Source organism: Meles meles, chromosome 15, assembly GCF_922984935.1.
Source record: "Meles meles chromosome 15, mMelMel3.1 paternal haplotype, whole genome shotgun sequence".
In the NCBI taxonomy this organism is placed as follows: domain Eukaryota; kingdom Metazoa; phylum Chordata; class Mammalia; order Carnivora; family Mustelidae; genus Meles; species Meles meles.
In genome coordinates this window covers 56,198,018-56,219,693 of record NC_060080.1, presented here as the reverse complement: position 1 = coordinate 56,219,693, position 21,676 = coordinate 56,198,018, and positions in this window count along the sequence as shown.

Sequence of the window (21,676 nt, the reverse complement as noted above, 5' to 3'; positions counted from 1 at the left end):
AAATGATCCAGAAAGATTGGGCACTTGGAGGAAGGGTAAAAGATGGTAAAAAAAAAAAAATCTCATTGGTCCATTTGGTAAAAGAAAGACTAAAAGCATTCTTTTCCCAATATGACAATGCATCAAAATCTCTGAGGTACCTGACAAAATGAAAGTTTTCAACTTATCCCCAGACCTACTGGATCAAAATTCAAGACATGAGGCTTCTTAATCTTCATTTTCAACAAACTTCACTGGTGATTGTCATACCTCAAAAAGAAGTTAGAAAACCACTGCAATCAGAAAAACAGAGACATCAGGTGGGAATTTGGGGAAAACAAATAGGTACACTGGTACAATGTGAATACATTTTCAATAAAGATGAGTCAAGTTATCAAATGCTAGGTGGAAAAGGGTTTCTTGTGGAAATTAGTGAAATAATTGAGTTCTGAATCAGCCTGTGTGATAGAAAAATAATTTTCATAAAATTTACAGGAAAAAATATTTTCGTTCATGTTTTGTTTCAGAAAAATTTTCTCTATTATGAATCTACTATTTTGTTATGAATGAGAGTCAAGTGAAAAACTCAGTTTTCTTTGCTGATTGAGGATCTTGTACTTTCTCAAAGCCATAATTGTGATCATCATTTTATATCTGCCAATGATAATAACAGTTGGTATAAATACCATAAAATATTGGACTAAATGTGTATTTTATCTATAGTATTCTCAGAGAACAAATAGCCTCAGGAAGCTGAGAATAGGTATTAAAAGTGTTAGGTGAACTGAGGTCTGGATTTTTGCAACCACAGAGGATGTGAATGGGGCTGGAATGAGCTTCTGCTAAAATGTCCAAACCCAAAAGCAGTCAAGTCATGTTACTAGGTGGAAGAAAAGAATATGAAAACAGAGAGATTCATTGCAAGTGGGCAATAAGCCCAAGTGTGCACTAATTTGGAATATAAACAGATCTTTTGTCCTCAGGGTTGTTCCTAACAGATAGCTAGCACTGCCGTGCACTATACCAACTAGGAACTATTTTAAAATGACTCGAAACATGAACTCAACGAGGTATGTGAGTGTGTGTATATGTGTGTGTGTGTGTGTGTGTGTTAAACAAATTTTTCATATTGCTTTGAGAAGAGAACATTTTGGTTAATTGGAGGGGTCTGTCAGTTAACTAGGTGTCATATCATGTGTTTTTCCTTCTTTAATCACATTTTGCTAACTATCCCTTAGTATACATACTTTAGAATGAAGGATATGTTCTTTTACTACAGTCAAAAGAAGAGAAATCAAGTCTGAATACAGGATAATAACAAAAGCAGCTATCACTAAATGAAAAGAATACAAATTTATGGCATCCAATTCTTTTCTTTGCTTGTTTTTTCAGAGTGAAATATGTTTCATTGTTTTTCCTCATTATGAAAGGCTATTCTTTTTAAAAGAAGAGTGTGAAAATGTGGAAGAGTAAAAATTACAGTAATAATTATAATAACTATAATAAACCTCTTAAGCCTATTATCTGAAAGACAACTATTATAAACCTTGGAAAATATATTTTCAGAGTCTTTATGTACACACAGTGCATATATTCAACAATCATTTTACTTCTATTATTTAAAAGATGGTATAGTTTAGTTTATTAATAAATTACTAATTTTCAACCACTTTTTACCTATAAAACAATTTCATGTGGTTCAAACAACACATCCTATTTTTCAGTGTTTATTTTACCTTTAAAAATATATCATGCCAAAACAATGAACACTGTTATGCTGTAAATAAACAAATAAAATCTTTTTTAAAAATATATCATGAGTATCTTTCCATAATAAATTACTATAATTTCTGCATAGTTTTCCATTATGTGGAAATTTATTAACTGATCCTCTTTTATTAGACATTTAGATTTTCATTTTTTCCTATTACTAATAGTGCTTCTATAAACATTCTTATGGCTAAACCTATCCCATATACTTCCACCTTCCCTGCCAAGGGCTACATTCTCATAAGTAGAATTCTTGGATGAAAAGACACGTCCTAGAAGTACATTTTTTTTAGCCTACCATTTTCCCATAAATGTTCTGTGTTGTTATTTACTTTCTATGGCTACATCTACACACAAAGACAGGTTTTGTTATTCACTACTTGTACTAGCTACTAACTCGTTGAACATAATACAGTGTTTTGGTAAAAAGCTTTGAAAATGACTTTTTCTTCAGCTGTTCTGTGTGTTTGTGTGTGGGGACAGTGGGGAATGTTGGCAAAATTGCAAGCTCTAAATGTACTGATATCATTATCTTTCTATTTTCTTGATTCACAATGATTAACACTGTGATATTTAGAGACGATGAACAAGTTCTGCATTAATCAGATGAAAACTCCTCTCATTCCTCAAATGAACCCCTCAGATGAAAAAAAGTATTGAATTAGAAGGATTTAAGTGAATTCCTGGCTTCTTTTCCACATTGGGCCTGTAGAAAACTTGTCTATAATTGCTTTTTTTATTTTCCAGCATCCATGTTTCAGTTGCCCATCATAAACATCAACTAAATCTTTAGGAGTCTTTCCTCACCTGTCCTTGACTGTTTAGTCAGAAAGCAAAGATAATAAAACTTGCAACATCAATTTTCCAGGCTTCATGTTGAAGGACTGTGGGATTATAAAGTATTGTTATTGGTTGTGTTGAAAATAATAATTGAGAAGCTACAGCCATAGCTCATTCAGTGGTTCAAGAAAGCTGGGCCAGCAATTATGAAACTGATTAGGATTAAAGGTAAATACCAAAAAACAAAGTCTTCCCCAGAAGCTTGCAAGGTTAGAATGAATTTGATATTACACTCCTGGCAGTGAGCTAGAACAGGAAATGTCTGAGGAGTTGGAGTCAAGACACCTATATCAGCGAATCTGACTTATGTTCACAAACCTGGCTTGTGATCTCTCCGGGGTCAATGCCTTGACTTCTGACTGGACTAAGAATTCATACACGCCTCTTTATACTATCATAGAGTCACTTTCTGTGTGTCTATCCCCCGTATACTGTGGGGGCCATAAAGCTGAAGACCACAGTGTGTTCATATGTCCACGCAGCCCAGAGGCTGAAACTCTGGAGGCCCTAATGAATGGATAAATAAAGAAATGCTAATTTTAAAAACCACAATTCTTTGTCAATTTTAGTTAAAGACTGGGTTAACAGGAGTCGTCCCCATGTTCCCAAATTAGGGACCAAAAGTAGGAGTGTCAAAGACCCCCCCAAATAATATTCCTATAATTGTATTAATTCAATAATTTTGTAGAAGTAAATGCTTGAAGTAAGCATGAAAAGCAGTATCTAAAGGGAAAGAAGACACTGAATTATGATCAAAACTCCCCAAATTATTAGAAGGCAGGGAGTTAAGGGAAGAGGTAAGATGGAATGGAATGGAAAAAAGGACTGGAAGAAAAACTGCTACCAGGAAACCCATTCCCTTTCTTCCCACCAAATATTGGTCATTTACTACATGAGAAAAACAAACCATTTACTTCTAACTCATAGATTACACCTCAGAGAAGCTCAGTTTTTATTTTAGCTTTCTTGATGATCAGTTTTTATGTCATATAGCGAAGTAATCAGAGAAATCCAATATCCAAGCACCTGGCTCAGCTGGACCATAGCCACAGAGTTAGAGGTCTAAAAGTCTAGATAGTTCCTTCAAAACAAAGGTATGCCCATAGGCTCCCCATCAAAAGTCTTGAATGAAAATGCCAAAGTTGCCATCAAAAGTGTATGCTCTAACAAATGACATGGAGGACATTGGGAGATGGAGAGGAGAAGGAAGTTGAGGGAAATTGGAAGGGGAGGCGAACCATAAGAGACTATGGACTCTGAAAAACAACCTGAGGGTTTTGAAGGGGCGGGGGTGGGAGGTTGGGGGAACCAGGTGGTGGGTAATAGGGAGGGCACGTATTGCATGGAGCACTGGGTATTGTGCAAAAACAATGAATACTGTTACGCTGAAAAAATAAATTAATTAATTAAAAGAAAAAAAAAGAAAGTGTATGTTCATGGTGTAAAAGCTACAGTGACTTGTATACAGGTTTCTCTGATACTCTTTTCCCGACTCCAGGTCTTTGCACTTGCTGTTCCCTCTGACTACAATGTCCCTATACCCTCATACACCTAGCACCTTCTTCTCATTCAGCTCAAATGCAGCATTCTCAGCGTCATCCTCCCCAAACATTCTACCTAGTATCAATTGCTTCTCCCTAAACCATTTTTCTCAATGGTCACACTCTTTTTTATTTTCTTCATGGAACATGACATCAGAAACTATTATATTTATTTGTATATTTGTTTATTATCTGTCATTACCCCCTAGAATATGAGTTCTAGGAGAATCAGAATTCTGTCTTAGTCATCATCACATCAGTGCTGGTGCGTAGTGGCCACCCAATACATATTTGTAGGAAGGAAGGAAGGAAAAGGAAAGGAAAGAAGGAAGGAGGGAGGGAGGGAGGAAAAGAAAGAAAGAGAGAGAAAGAAAAGAAGGAAGGGAGGGAGGGAGGGAGAGAGAAAAAGAGATAGGGAGGGAGGGTGGGAGGAAGAAAGAAAGAAAGAGAAAGAAGAGTTGAGAATCTTAGATATGTTTTTGGGGTTTTTTTGTGTTTTTTTTTTTTTTTTTTGTCGAGAGTAGGACGACCCTTTACAACAGGCTTGTTTACACTTAGCATCTTAGTACTTAAGTGAATTTTGTTTAAACAAGGTAAGACAGGCCATGTGGAATGAGCAAGCTCTTCTTAGGAATTCAAGAAACTAGAAATAGCAAAAGAGGAACACATGTCCTAGATAAGGGAAATAAGAAAGAAGCTGGCACAGGAGCAAAAGCAAGTGTCCTGCCTGGGTTGTAGGTAACACTAATTATATCCCAAGTACAAGGAGGACATGCAGTTGAAATGCCAAGCCAGTGTGTTGTTACAGGCCCTTCAAGAGTCACAGAAGACATTAGAGCCCGAAAGCAGTCCAACAGGAGGTCATAATTCTATCTCAGTTTTACAGGCTTGTAAAGGAAATGTCTAGATAAAAGCAGCTTTCACACAAAACCACAAAGATTCTGTGTTTCTAGAGTCTGAGTACTGTTTTGTTAATTTAAGTAGTTTAGCGTCAAGACCAAGAAGCACAATAGATTAATGGCTGAAAATGGTGGGTGGAGGAGCACATCAAGCTAGAGCATGAAGCTGCATCATGTTTAGCCAGGGTAAGAGGATTTATGCGTGTTTCCAAGTTCCTAAGATTGACATTCCTCTCAGAAGTTTCTTGGGTTTCTCTTGTTTCTCAATATTGCAATTATTAAAAAGAAAAAGCCGCCAAGAGGGTTATTTTAACTGTCACTCAAACAACTAACTATCCTAGTTCCAGACCAGTTTAGATTCTAAAACTTGTTCACAGAAAACTCCTTCAAACATCAATGGATGTTAGTCACTGAAGGCCTGATTAATGAAAGGAGAGCCGCAGCACTGGCTGAGAGAGAATGTTGTTCTGCAATTAGGGCACAAATGATCTTTCACTCTTCTGGCTGTAGATTATTTACTTTGGCCAAATTGAGAATAATCTGATATATGACAAGATTTATGAAACTTGAACAAAACTTCCAAAGCATGCATATGCGCGTTGCTGACCAGATGGAATTTCTCAGTATAGTCTGCATGGAAACAAAGCCACACGTTTCCACAGTGCAACCAAAGACTCATGTTAAAATTCTGCTATAGGCTCAAGCTTTGCTCATGTTAGCCCCCATCTTAAATCACTTTCTGCTGATGCTTGTTATTAGCAAGGATCACTGTTTACTTTGGATAGTATGAATGTATAGACCAAAACAGTGGCTCCGCTCACACATGCCCATATATGTATGTACACAGACAGACATGCACATACATATGTATATATATATGTATATGTGTGTGTGTGTATATATGTATAAGCTTATGAATATACACACACATGCAGAATAAATACAAAATAAATTTGACAAGTAGAAAGTTTGGTCACACCAGCTCTTGGCAGTACATAAATAATCAAAGTCTGGCTTTTTAAATTAAAATGGTTCTCACACTGAAATTAGAGAGTTGATTTTGTGTTTGGAAATGGAACCATTTTGTAAAATACGTCCTTTAGCATTAAAATTCTGAGTTTCTTCCAATATATTTTTATATACATCTAAGTTCTTGCATCTTTTTTGTTGCTGTTGTGGGAATTGACCTAATTTTTAATTCATGGAGATGTGCAGTCCCTATGCTTATGTATGTACATTTTAGTTACTTGAAAACAGAAAACTAAAAACATCGTAGTTTTTAGTCTAAGTGTCTTTTAGGAATACATAGAACGTTAGTTAAGTATAGTGTTGTCCCTTTTCATGTTAAGTCCTTCTTTATCTTATTTTAAAAAGTAATAGATCACTATTTATTACCATTATCCATTACACATAAGGTAAATATGTCATTGTAATTTTTTTTAAGATTTTATTTTATTTATTTGACAGAGAGAGAGATCACAAGTAGGCAGAGAGGCAGGCAGAGAGAGAGGAGGAAGCAGGCTCCTTGCGGAGCAGAGAGCCCGATGCGGGGCTCGATCCCAGGACCCTGAGATCATGACCTGAGCCGAAGGCAGTGGCTTAATCCACTGAGCCACCCAGGTGCCCCTAAAATTATTATTTATTGAGATAGTTTGTTCTCATTCATACCAATCAATGCTTACTGAAAAACAAAATGTTAGTTTTGGGGGCAGCTGGCTGGCTCAGTTGGTTAAGTTTCTGCCTTTGGCTCCAATCCTGATGGTCCTGGGATCGAGCCTGGCATTGGGCTCCTTGCTCAGTGAGGAGCCTGCTTCTCCCTCTCCCTCTGCTACTCCCCCTATTTGTGCTCTCTCATGTGTTCTCTCTCTCTCTCTCTCAAATAAATAAGTTCTTTAAAAAAATGTTAGTTTTAATCACATCATGTCTCACTGGGAGTAAAAATAACTACTACCTATGGGTGACATTATTTCAGTTTTTAAAACTCAAATTGTTCAAAGATTGATGCACCCATATGTTTATAGCAGCATTATCTATAATAGTCAAATTATGGACGCAGCCGAAGTGTCCATCAACAGATGAATGGATAAATCAGAGAGGGAGATAAGCCATGAGAGGCTCTGGACTCTGGGAAACAAACTGAAGGTTCAGAAGGGAGGAGGGAGGGGAATGGGGTAACCAGGTGATGGGTATTAAGGAGGGCATGGGTTGGGATGCACACTGGGCGTTATACACAACTAATGAATCATTCAACACTACAACAAAAACTTATGATGTACTATATGTTGGCTAACTGAACATAATGAAAAGAAAGTGCTATATGTATGTAATGGAGTATTATTCAGCCATAAAAAAGAATGAAAACCAAGATTAAAACTCTAAATTGGAATTTTATAGCTTGAATAACAATTTCAGAGTCATGTAAATGACCCCCTTGTTCCTACTTATTCCATAATGTCTTCCCATTCTGAATGGAGAGATCCTTTTTGATTCACACACACAAAAATCAATTGTTTGTTGGAATGCTTAGCTCAAACCTGAAATATTACTCTTGTCAGCAATTCTAATGTTTACCCTATATGAAAAATAATATACAATCACTGAGAACATAAGTCTAGATTTAATATTTTTCTTCTCTTGTCTATGTTCTTTTTAAATATATATATTCATTGAGGGTTATTTGAGGGGAGAGAATTAATATTTACCTTACCATCTCTCTTGTATCAGAGGTTATTTTGAAAGTTATATACTATCTTTCTCTCTTACCCTCACAAAAATTCTATGCAGTTATTATATAAGTTTCATAGGTGATAAGATTAAGACTTAGAGAAGTTAAATAATTCACCTAAAGTCATGCATCTAGAATGTGGCATAACCAGAATCCAAATCTCTAAGAAAAAAAATGAGCCTTAAAATCTTACAATAGATTTTAACTATTCTATGACATCTACAGATCTCTTTACAATATCAAGGGTAATCGTCATATATACAATTTCTGATAAAGAGAACGCTTTTGACATTATCACTTCTTTATTTACTGACCTTAGCACTTTTACAATTACTATGAGGTTTTTCAAGCCCATGGGGAGTGAAATGATGCAGTGGTGAAATTAATCAATAAAGTGTTGAATCAGGCATGACCTCCAGGGCAAAGAAGCTGCTACAAGTCTAAAGTATAACATGCTCCAGCTAAAACAAGAGCCAGAGAAATGTTCCTGTAGTGCTTCAGGGCCACACCCGCCCGGAGACTGATGGAGGAAGCAGGGTGAGCAAGGAGAAAAACCAAGGTGGAGCCTCTAGGGCCAATGCTCTTATGAGAGACGAGCCTATTGTTCTGGCTTAGACCCTGGACCACCAACTGACAATACCAAGGCATGGGCTTCATTCAATAGGTTCTCTTGTGGTGGGGAAGCAGTTCCATACAGTGTTTAGAAATGAGGTCTCTGGAAACAGACTGCTTGGATCTGAATTTCAGTCAGTCACTAACTACCTATCTGCATGGTACTGACAGGTAATTGTAATGAATGCCTTAGTTTCCTCATCTGTGAAATGGGCATGATGCAATGAAATGAAGTAATGTATGGAATGTGAAGAGTTATATGTAGCACATAAGAAAATCCCATAACTGATACATATTCTTATTATTAAAAACCATTTCCACTGCCTCTAAGACCAATACATTTGTTCCTTTTTTGATGGCAAGTTTATCTTTGATGGTAACAAAAACAAAATAAAAAACAAAAAATCACAAAACACCAAAAAACCTTTCTCCTCAACGGCCCTGAACTTCAACAATATTATTCTTGCTTAGCCAAACCTACTACACCTTTAAGAAGAAAGAAGAAGTAGGCCAGGTTGATTTGCATCAGGATCTAGTTTAATTGCATCAATGTGTTTACCTTCTAATTCTAACCTTAGTGATAAGGTCAAAAAATGGTCATTCGTATGCACAACCTTGACAAAGCAGAACTTAGATCTTCTTTCCAAAAAGCTTAGCAAGCTTCTGATTACCAAGGCAAGCTGTGTTATAAAATCATTCTCATGGAACAAGAAAGAAAATAAAACAGCTCAAAAAACTCAACAAATAAAATAAAATAGTCATTCATATATAATACACACACACACAGATATTACGGAGAATATATGACACACTTGATCTAAGTCTTTAGGATAGGATTAAAATACTACTCTCGTTGGCATTTAGGTATTATTGCATGTGGCAAGAAAAGATTCAAGAATTTGGTATGAAAAATACCCAGGTGTTAATGCGCTGGTTCAGTCAAGCGTGCCCTAGAGACCTGGACCCCCCCAGGGAGGCAATACTGTTCCGGTCTAGTGGGTACTGTCATCAACGTGACCTTTACAGAGGTGGCCTGAATAAGTTATCACCATAAACCACTTGGAATGAAAAGCACCACATCAGTACTTACTATGCTTTGCATTTTTTATGACTCAAATCTTTCACAAGAGATGAGCGGCTCCTAAAGATATTACAAAAGTGGTTTATAAATAGGAAGTAGCTATACTTGCAATTCATTGGTTTCTGAAAAGTTGTAATTGCTACATGAATATTTTTACAGCGTAAATGTTAATTGAAACATTCACTAAATAACAGAAAAATGGCAAACCTATAAATAACAATGCTACTTAAGGAGTAGAAAGGCTTAATTTTAGAAAATGTGAAGGTACAGTTTTTGTTTCCTTCCTACAAAAAGACTAATAAAAATAAAACCCTCTCTGGGAGTAGACTGCCTTCCATGTATGGTGTATCTTTTCACATGTTGCCAAACCAGCAATCACCAGGGATGCCTCCATCTTGGTGTGCGGCATCCTAACATGGCTGCCATTTTATTTCTTCCTATTGAAAAGAAGGCCAGCTGTCTATATACAGCTGTTTGTATCAGCTATAAAAGATAATTTTGCTGCATTAACTCCACAAGTTTGATAGATTCAGCAAGGCTTTGATGGTATAATGGCTTAATTTTTCATTCCAATAATAACCGCCTGCCATTCAAAATAAATAGGATCAAAACCAAACATTTCTGTGTTGTAACATGATCTGTGACCCATGTACATATGGCTTGGGAGGCCCTGGGCAGGGAAGTCCTGGACCCCTTTCTAGTTCACCCAGAGGGAGTAAAAACACGAACACCAAGGAAAGGGCTGATGGTAAAGGAGCTCAAGGGAAAGTGACCCAGCTGTCCTCTACTTTTAAATCCATAATTGGCCATAGGCCTGATTCAGGATGAGGCATGTTTTAGAATCTTTACATAGTGCTGCGGTTGTTTCTCAGTGACTATCTTCTTCAACTTGGAACAGCTCCCTGAAAACCTCTCATCTATGTCTTTCCTTCTTTTCTTCTTTCCCTCTCCCTTCTACCATTATACGCATAAAATGTTAATAATTCGATTATTCACTTGTTTGTATAGATTTTTTTGGTTGACAACTTAGAAGTATTTCGTTTTAAATGCCAGAACATATCTTGATACATTTAAGTGAAAATAAGGTCATGCAAGTTTGTGCCAACAAACTACTCAGGCTTTATGTAGTTATTGATTTATCTACCTAATGAAACTGAGTATCGGCAAATTGTTTTTCATTTTTTTATGAAGGAGATCACTTTCTGGAAGGAAAATTTAATGAATTCAAGTGTAAATTTCCTATTTTTAGAATATGGTAGATTTATTTTCATTAGTAAGTCAACATTTTTATCTCCTGTTATCTTTCCTATATATGCCCCCTTTTTGCAAATGATTATAACCCTTCAACCAAAAACTGCAAATAATTTTAAACTCTCTTCTTCATTAAATTACTCAATGATTGTTTTTTCTACTTTGTATGCTTTTCTATATTTTCTAAGTTTTTTAGTCTAGCTCCTTCACCACTCAGCTATGTTTCCAAGTTTTCTTTTTTTTTTTTTTTTTTTAATTTATTTTTTCAGCGTAACAGTATTCATTCTTTTTGCACAACACCCAGTGCTCCATGCAAAACGTGCCCTCCCCATCACCCACCACCTGTTCCCCCAACCTCCCACCCCTGACCCTTCAAAACCCTCAGGTTGTTTTTCAGAGTCCATAGTCTCTTATGGTTCGCCTCCCCTCCCCAATGTCCATAGCCCGCTCCCCCTCTCCCAATCCCACTTCCCCCCAGCAACCCCCAGTTTGTTATGTGAGATTAAGAGTCATTTATGGTTTGTCTCCCTCCCAATCCCATCTTGTTCCAAGTTTTCTAAATAGAATATCTTTTACATCTACAACCAGAGGAACACCTACATATATAATTTTTTAAAAATACCTTTAAAATTGTTTCACAATTTCATGCTATGCCTGTAGAAACTTACAAAAGAAAACTTCACCACTGCTGATAAAAGATCTATGAGAAACCCCACACAAGGAGTACTAACATAGGCAGAAAATAATCATTTTTAGACTTTATTTATTTATTTGAGAGAGAGACAGTTGGAGAGAGAGAGCAAGGACTTGAGCAAGAGAAAGGGCAGATGGAGAAGGAGAGAGAGAATTTCAAGCAGACTCTGTGCTGAGCCCCAGAGGAGCTCAGTCTCAACACTCTGAGATCATGATCTGAGCCAGGTGCCCTAAGGATCATTTTAGTTCAACTGTTTAAAACACCTATATCACAGTAGAGGAATAGGGTTTTTTGGATGATTTTGAAAAGCTTATACTTTTCTCCATCTAGTAAATAATACTCCAGACCAAATGTAACAATATCATTGAAAATATTGCCTGGGTGAGGATCCCAAATACAATTTATTTTCTGTGCTTAAAACAAACAAACAAACAAACAAACAAAAAACCCACACACGCACACACACACCAAAAAAAAACCAAAAAACTTATTTTCAAAATAATTTCAAATTCACAGAAAAATTAGAATAGTGTGCAGAACATATGAACATTCTTACCCAGATTCACCAAGTTTTAACACTTTGCCACAGTGCTTTATCATTTTGTCTGTAGATACTTTGTATTTTCCCCCAAACTATATGAGAATAGCTGCATACATTATGCTCTTTAACCCTTAATATTTGGGTATTTATTTCCTAAAAGCAAGTGTTTGAATTCAGAAAACTGACTGCTGATATAATGCTGTTATCTAACATACAGCCCATATTTCAGTTTCTTTGATTGTTCCAATAGTGTCCTTTATAAGACTATTTTCCAATACAGGATGCAAGCCAGGATCTCTTTAGTATCCTTTAATCTAGAACAGTTTATCAGACTTTGTCTTTCTTGGGTTTACCATACAAAAATAGTGAAAAATACAGGTCAACTATTTTACACAAAATCTCATTATTTGATTTTTTGTTTGTTTGGTTTATTTTGTTTTGTTTTCTAATGTTTCCTTAGGTTCAGGTTGTCAGTTTTGGCTAGAATACCATATAAGCAAAGTTTCCCTCCAGATTATTACATCAGAAGGGATATGATATCTGTGCACCCTTTATTAGCAATATTGATTTTGATTCCTTGGTTGAGGTACCACTGCAGGAAGTATCACTACTACCAAGAGTTCAAGATTTGTCTGCAGTGCTTTTTTCCTTCCTTTTCCTTCTCCTGCTTTTCCTCTTCCTCCTTTCCACCCTTTCTCCTTCCTCTTCTTTTTAAGACTAACAGTATATAATCGATATATTGCATTTGAAATTCACTTGAATTGTTTTTCCCCTTAATTCTAAACATTTTGTTTGAAATAAGTTATTTCTCCTTGCATTTAGTTTTAGAGTCCCACACCCTTGCTAGTTTTATTTTATATTTTTTTGAATATGAAGAATATTTATGATTCCTTGAAGCACCTGGGTGGCACGGTCATTTAAGTATCCAACTCTTGGTTTCAGTTCAGGCTGTGATCTTATTAGGGTTGTGAAAATCAAGCCCCACGTCAGGCTCCACACTCAGCATGGAGTCTGCTAAGCAAAGACTTTTTCTCCCTTTCCCTTTGTCCCTTCTCCCCATGCTCTCCCTCTCTCAAATAAGTAAATAAATCTTTAAAAAAGGAGTATTTATTATTCCAAATGTCAAAATTATACAAAATATTATACCAAAGAAAATTACTCTCTTCCTTATAACTTGCCCTGGCCCTTGAGAATCAGTCCCCTAAGTTTCTGGTTTATCCTTTCCTGTGTTTCTTTTTACAAAAATAAGCATGTTTCTTATTTCTCCTTTTTTGCATATAGGGTAGCATGCTATAAAGATTCTCTTATACTTTGCTTTTCTCCCCTTAACAATATATATTGGAAATTAATCTCTATCAGTTCATAAAGATCTTTCTCATTCTTTATTATAGTTGCACATTTCTCCACTGTGTGCATGTTCTAAACTTAATTCAGTCAATATTCTTTGTTTTGGCAATTTGGAATTGCCAGTAGTTTGTAACTATAAATGATGTTTGTTAGAGGTACACCTTCAGGCTAAATTCCTAGAAGTGGAATTTCTGCACCAAATGCATTTATAATTTTGTTAAACACTGTCAGATTCTCCTTCAAAAGGGTTGTTCCATTTTACATTGCCATCAGTAATGAATGAGAAAACCTGTTTTCCAACAGTATATTGTCAATCTCTTGAAATTTTTCCTAACTGGTGAGAAATAATATTGAGTGCAGGGTTGAATTTATGAACAACATTCCTTCACGAATGAAGTTGAACACCTTTTCAAAGATTTGAGGACCATTTTAATATTGTTTTTAAAATTGTCTGTTTAGATGCTTTGCTCATTTTGAAGTTTTTGCTTTTTCTCCCTCAACCTTTAAAGGTTCTTTGCAGAATAAAACTTTATCCCTTTAAATAAGATATATTGTGCAAATATTATTTCTGAATTTGCCATGTGTCTTTAGAAAAATGCATGCAAATACTTTTTTAATGTAGTAAAATGTATAAAGCTTTTATTGTTTCTGTATTTTGAGTCATAGTTCTAAAGCTTTCCTCTACACTTACGCTACACTTTGTTCTTCTATTTGTACAATTTAACTTTTACATTTAAAAATTTAATCCATTTGGAGTTGGTTATTTTGTACAATTTGAGGAATAGGTTTACTTTAAATTAAAAAGCAGCAGCATGGAACTAGCCAGTCACTAAAGGCTTAGAAAAATTATGGGATATTTGGGCACAGGCCCTTTTGCTGAGTAGTTCCCTGTTAACTTTCTCCTTTTAAAAAATCTCTCCATGGGTTAACTTCGATAAACTCTATTTTCCATGGAAATCATAGATTTTATTTAACTTTTCAGGTTTACTTGCATGGAGGTATGCTAAGTAATTTCTTAGGGTTTTTAAATATTTCCTCTGAATCAATAGTTATTTGTTCCTTGTCATTTCTTATTTTGTATACTTGTGCGTTCTCTTATTTCTTGATTAAATAGTGCCTGTGTGTTTATTTTTTTTCAAAGAAACAGAACTTTGATATATTAAATTGACCTACTGTTCTACTATGTTCTACCTCATTAATTGCTGTTTTTATTTTTATTGATTCTTTCCTTGTGCTCCTTTTTTGTTCACTTTGTTTTTCTTTCTTTAGATATCTGAGTTGGAAATTGAATTCATTTACTTTTATTATGTTATTGATATTGATATATGTGCTTAAAACTGTGAAGTTTTCTGATTGCTACTTTAAATGAATAACATAAATTCAAGAATATATTATTCACTATAATTATTTTTCAGAAATATTTTAATTCTCTTTGCATTTTCCCTTTTGGCTAAGAGTGAAGATTTTTTTTAACATTTCCAAGTAGAATAAGCTTTCTTTTTTTTATTTTTAGCTTTATTCTATTGTAATCAGAGGAAGTTGCCTTTAATATTTAAGTGCTCTATAATTTATGCAATTGTCTCAGTAACTTATTATATGATCAATTTTTGTGAGTATTCTACATGGACTTGACAAGAAGGTACATTCTCGATTAGTGGAGTGTTACATTTGATACACCTCTGTAAGAACTTATTACTGATTATGTTGTTTAATTCTGCTAAATCCTTACTTATTTTTTAATTAAGTTGAACTGTTTCATAAAATGTATGGGGTGCTAAAACATTTTATTGTCAGTGTTTCTTTTTGTTCGACTCAAAGATAGTCATAATTTAAATCCACGTTGTAATTTATAATGTGGATTTAAATTATGACTATCTTATAAATTACAACTTTGCAAATACAGATATGTCTTGCTTAATGCTTTTTAGCCTGAATTCTCTTTGTCTGATGTCAGGATTACAAGCTCTGCTTTTGTATTATATATACATGTACATATATATATATATATGTATTATATGTATTTGCTTTTCTCCCCTTAACAATATATGTAATTATATGTATTATATGTATATTATATATACATATATATGTATATACATATATTCTGAATCATTCTATTTTAATATGTGTCAGTATAGAGTTAGGTTTTGCTGTATGAACCAATGTGAATGTCTTTTTCTTTTAATGGGTTAACTCAGCTCATTTTATTTCTTTATATCACCGTTATATTTCATTTAAACTGTCATAATATTTTGTGTTATAATTTCTGTGCATATTATGTTATTTTTAATGTGGTTTTTTTCTCTATGCAGTATGACTTTTTGCTCTTTTCTTTCTTCTTTCTTTTGTTATGAAGAAAGGTTTGTATAATTAGCAATACTGTATTGTACATTTGGAAGTTGCAGATGTTAACCAAACTTATTGTGATCATTTCACAATACATACATACATGTTTTATACCTAAAACTAATACAATGTTATATGTCAATTATATCTTAAGTAAAAATAAATAAATAGTTCTTATTTTTATTCTGGTGGTTACCTTTGTATTTGTGGCTTTTATACTGCCTTTAAACCCCCTCTTTCCTTAACCTTTTTCTGAATGGTTTGTGGGGCTTTAAATTGTTTTGACTCCCACCTATCTTCTCTATAATAGACTGAATAATCTTTATTTACTTTTTTCCTTCTCTATTCCTTTTCTTCACATTTTAAAAGTTTTATTCTTTCTATTTTTCAGCATATGGCATTAACATGCCATTATCCCACCCATTTTCCCACTTTTATTTTATGGTTACATCTATAATGATATATATTAAATACTCAGCATTAGTTCTTTTATCTAAGTTTGCCCAGTCATCTCTTGGCCAAATAAAGGTCTGCCTTTAACAGGTTTGTTAGGAAGGGTTTATGAATAAATTATTCCCTGAATTCTTACATGTTAAAAGCTATTTTTCTATAACACTTGACACTTGAAAGTCAGCTTGGTGTGATATATAAAATCCTTGAGTTAAATTATTTTTACTTGAGTTTCTTAAATGCTATTCTATTGCTGCTCTGCTTTGTATGTTACTCTTGAGTAATCTGAACCAGCCCAAGTTTTTAGCCTTTTAAATAATTTGTTAATTTTCCTGAAGGCCCTGAGGATATTCATTTTTCTTCTTCCAGGTCTCATTTATAGACATTTAATTTCTTCTTTTTATATCTTCCATTTCAACTAGTTTTTCTGTGACCTTTTTTACTTCCTTATTTCATTTTCATTATCTTTGTAGTTTTCCTGCTATTCTTCAGTGCCCCTTATGAAATTTTTATTTGAATCTACTCACCATTGGCCACCTTGTAATTTGGTCTTCATTTTTAAATTTATGAGATAATTTTGTTTCTTTAATTTCTTTCTTGAGTTCTATCAATTCTCATTACATTTACTGTCATTCTATTATTGTCCAGTTCTGTTCCTAATATTTGAATTTCTGATTATAGGCATGGTATGTGTATATTACAATAAGAACATGCATTGGGAGTATTATGTTACAGCAGGTCACTTCTGTTTCATGATTTTAGAGGGTGAAATTTTTATCATTTGAAATATTTCAATTCTTATTTTCTGTTTTTCTTCTTAAAGTAGTTTTATATACGACTGGCTCTTATGTCTAGGTAGTTAAATAGGGGTCCTCACCAAAAGCTCCCTCTTCTGTCAGTATAATAAAATGCAATTTTTAAATGGGTTTTTGTTGGTTGGTTAAAAGGAAGAGGTTGTTGTACCTCAAAGTTCTGTTTTTTCATCAGGGTCCTTAACTTTTGTCCTACTCTGTTTTTAATCTTCAACTACCACATTTTTAAGGGTCACACCCTTTCTCTATTCTATGCAAAGTTTCTAATTTGTCAATTTCCTAGTAATAATGCTGGTGGCCTGGGCTCCATGTGGTTTCATTTGCACTTCTGTTGATCTTATGGGGTTTTTAAGAAGATTATATAGAGTATACATTCAGGAAACCACCATTTTTTTCTAAGACAAACTTGTGATTTGAATTGCATATTCTGCCTAGAATATGCTTTAAATGTGGCGTTTGATGTAAAAAGTAAATTTCTTTACTCTTTTTTATTCAATTGACTCTCCTAATACTGTTCTCTGCTGGCATATAATCAAACATTTTGAAAGAGGCTTCATGTTAATTTTTGCAAAATCATCCTTCTCTCCAAATTTAAGTGTTTCTTTTTGGAATGGCTCACATATTCCCTGACCCAGTTTCCCAAGGAAGATTATCCAGTGGCTTATGTAATGTTTGCATATTTCTTACAAGGAGAGGGTCTTAGGAAGATTCATATTTTCTATTTTTAAAGATTTTATTCTATCATTCTTCCTCTTCCCTGAATAAAATCAGAATTAGTATTAGAATTACAGATGGTCCCCAACTTCCAAAGGTGCAAAAGCAATATGCATTGGTCAAAACCGTACTTTGAATTTTGAATTTGATCTCTTCCTGGGCTAGTGACACAATATTTTCTCATGATGCTGGGTTGTGGCAAGAAACTACAGCTCTTAGTCAGCCACATGATACACTTATAACCTACCCACACAACCATTCTGCTTTTTCACTTTTACTAGAGTATTCAATAAATTACATGAGGTATTTGACACCTTACCATAAAATAGGCCTTGTGTTATTTTGTTTCAAGTTCTTATTTAAATTCCAGTTAGTTGACATATAGTCTAATATTAGTTTCAGAAGTAGAATTTAGCGACTCATCACTTATATATAACACCCAGTGCTTATCACAAAAAGCGCCCTCCTTAATATCCATCATCCATTTAGCCCTTCCCCAACCACCTCCTCTCCAACAACTCTCGTTTGTTCTTTATAGTTAAGAGTCTGTTTTATGGTTTGCCTTTCTTTTCTCCCCCAATGTTCATCTGTTTTGTTTCTTAAATTCCACATATGAGTGAAATCATATGGTATTTGTCTTTCTGTGACCGATTTATTTAACAACATAATACTCTCTAGCTCTATCCAAGTTGCTGCAAGTGGCAAGATTTCATTCTTTTTGATGACTGAGTAATATATATATATATATAATATACAAAATATTATATATATTATATAATATACATAATTAAAAATATATAATATATAATAATTTATATGATATATAAAATACCATAAATATATATAAAACATATCTTCTTGGGGCGCCTGGGTGGCTCAGTGGGTTAAGTTGCTGCCTTCGGCTCAGGTCATGATCTCAGGGTCCTGGGATCAAGTCCTGCATCGGGCTCTCTGCTCAGCAGGGAGCCTGCTTCGCTCTCTCTCCCTCTCCCTCTCTCTCTCTCTCTCTCTCTGCCTGCCTCTCTGCCTACTTGTGATCTCTCTCTGCCAAATAAATGAATAAAATCTTTAAAAAAAAAAAACAAAACATATCTTCTTTATCCATTCATCAGTTGATGTGCCTGGGGTTCTTTCCATAACTTTGCTATTGTTGATAATGCTGCTATAAATATTGGGGTGCATATGTCCCCTTGAATAAGTATTTTTGTATCCTTTGGGTAAATACCTAGCAGTGCAATTGCTGGATCATAGGGTAGTTCTATTTTTAACTTTTTTGAGGAAACTCCATACTGTTTTCCAGAGTGGATGCACCAGTTTGCAGACCCACCAACAGTTTGAGAGGGTTCCCCTTTATTAAAATTTTTGCCAATATCTGTTGTTTCCTCTGTTGTTAATTTTAGCCATTCTGATAAGGTTGAGGTGGTATCTCATTGCAGTTTTGATCTTTATTTCCCTGATGATGAGTGATGTTGAACATCTTTTAATGCATCTTTTAAAATAAGCTTTGGGTAAAATGGTTTTGCCCAACTATAGGCTAACGTAAGTGCTCTGAATACATCTGAAGTAGACCGAGCTAAGCTATGACTTTTGGTAGGTTAGGTGGATTAAATACATTTTCAACTTATGATAGTTTAAACTTATGATGGCTTTATTGGAATGTAACCCCACTGTAATTCAAAGCAGATCTGTACAGGGAATGTAAAAATGCAGAGGGTCATATAATAACAATGAAAGTGATGTTTTGTGCAACTCAGTATAGATGATCATTTAAAGGTAAATAAATCTCTTACTCATTGTTTACACTGCCAAAAATCTAAGCATAATCTATGCTATTTAATAAGAATGACAAGCAAACAGGAATAGCAAGAACTAATGAGAGATGAACACAAAATAACATATATTAAATTCAGAAGATAAAATTGAAATAACACACAAGGTTCATACTGACAAGTCTCAGAAAACTTAGAGCTTTTTTTTCAAGTTTTATATTATTTTGTGTCAGACATGTCTGAAACTTTAGGATATTTCAATAGCAGGTCATTTTGTAGACTTTAGGAACATATTCTCACTATTTTGAAGATGCTGGTCAAATCGGTTAGGTTTTGCCAAATATTCATTGTCTAGAGAGTGGTGATGATAAATAAACATTATGTACAAGACTTTTGTTATTGAATGTTAATTCAGCTGAACAAAAATTCAAAAATAAAATAAATTAGTGAACTATTAAATAGGAGTCTAAATAACATGACATAGCATCAGTAAATGTATAAAAGACAGTTTTCTCATTTATGTTATAAAGTTTAAAACTTCACCTAACCTCTATAAAGTCTTATTTTAGCAATATATTGAGCAATAGGAAATTTGCATATGAAGACATGATAGCACTAAAGAACTTGTTAAGGTAAAGATCCCTGTACTGAAAAAGGAGTTTTGTGTTTTGACATTATAATATCTGTATCTATTTAAAAAAAGAAGAAGAAGAAAGCTTTGAGCAGCTTACTGTAGTACCCACTGACTTCAGAGTCATCTCCTTTATTTTACTCAGCTACCAAAAGCTTGCATTTAGTTCACAGATAACTTATAGGTCCTATGATGCTAAATGAAGTGAAATCGCAATTAACTCAAGATGGAGTACTTTGGTCATTAGGAGGTGAAGTTAATTGTGTTGCTGTTGTTATTGTTGCTGTTTTTAATTCAGAGTAATCAATTTCTGTTTCAATATTATTGCTGAAATTTTTTGAAAATAAATCAGCTTAATGTCTCCATTTAGTTGAAAGAATATAAATAAATGTGTACCAAATAATAGGATATGTACCAGAATTATTTCTTGATAAAAAAGATCTTAGGACCTAGAACAATATATATAATGAACTCTTCAATAAATATGTTCAGAGAATGAATTATTAGATATTGTTTACCCATATAAATTGAATGCAAAAATAGTTATGGTTCTTGTTAGTAAAGTTCTGGTTAAACTTATATTAAGGTAATTGGTTCTAAATTTGCGTTATCAAAGGGAGAATATTTTTATAATGTCCCATTGAGGGTCACAATGTCTGCCAATTCATTAAGATGTCTATGAAATAGGAATTTCTATGAGAATTTTAGGATTCAGACAATCTCCAATTCTAAGAATAATTAATCTTATTATGAATGATAACCAAACTCACATATAAATTATCTGAATTAATAATGAGCATGGCATGAGGTGTGAATTAATAAGGTGTATGTTAAGCCCAGTGTTGTTGACAGAATCCTGAAGAGAACTAGATTTGTTCCTGTTGAAATGATATAATCCTTGCATAAAAGATGGATGCAAGAGGACTTCACCTTGTTAATAATGAGTAGCATTCCAAAGCTGCTAATAGGTCATTGTTTTATATTGCACTTGAATGACTACCTTTGGGAACTCCCAAATGATTTCAATTAAAGTGGCCATTATGGAAGTCAATAATTATGGTAGTATTTGAGTGGCAATTCTTTTGTAATATGATATAAATGAAGAAAAGATATCATCAAAGCCTTAGGGACCTTGAGAGTGACAGGAAATATGCAACAATATTAATAAATGTACATGGGAGAAAACATTTGAAACATGGTTGTATTCATTGTGGCCTCATCAAAAGTCCCTTAACTTGATGATCTTGGAATATGTGTGAATATAAGTGTCTGAAGCTAAGAAATGTGTGAGAAAAAAGTAGTATCATTGGACAAAAGTTTTTATACATGATGGAAATTAAATAATGATAATCCTGTGGGAGCAGAAAGTAATTAGAAAAATTTCAAGATATTCCTGGAAAGAAACCAGGTGTTCATTTATTGATAGTTGAATACAGTCCTCTCCTTGACCTGAACAGCTTCTTTGCAGTAGATTTAAGAAATTCCTTTAATGGACTCAGTACTAACTTCCCACTTGCTGTCTAGCACTGTTTTTTTAGCTCACAAAATGTATCTGTTTATTGCTGGTGAGAGATTATTGATAGTATCTCCAACATTACTGAATTATGTAGTACTGGCTAAATACGCCACCATATTTTTTTTCCTTCCACTTTCTGCATCACATGGAACGTGACA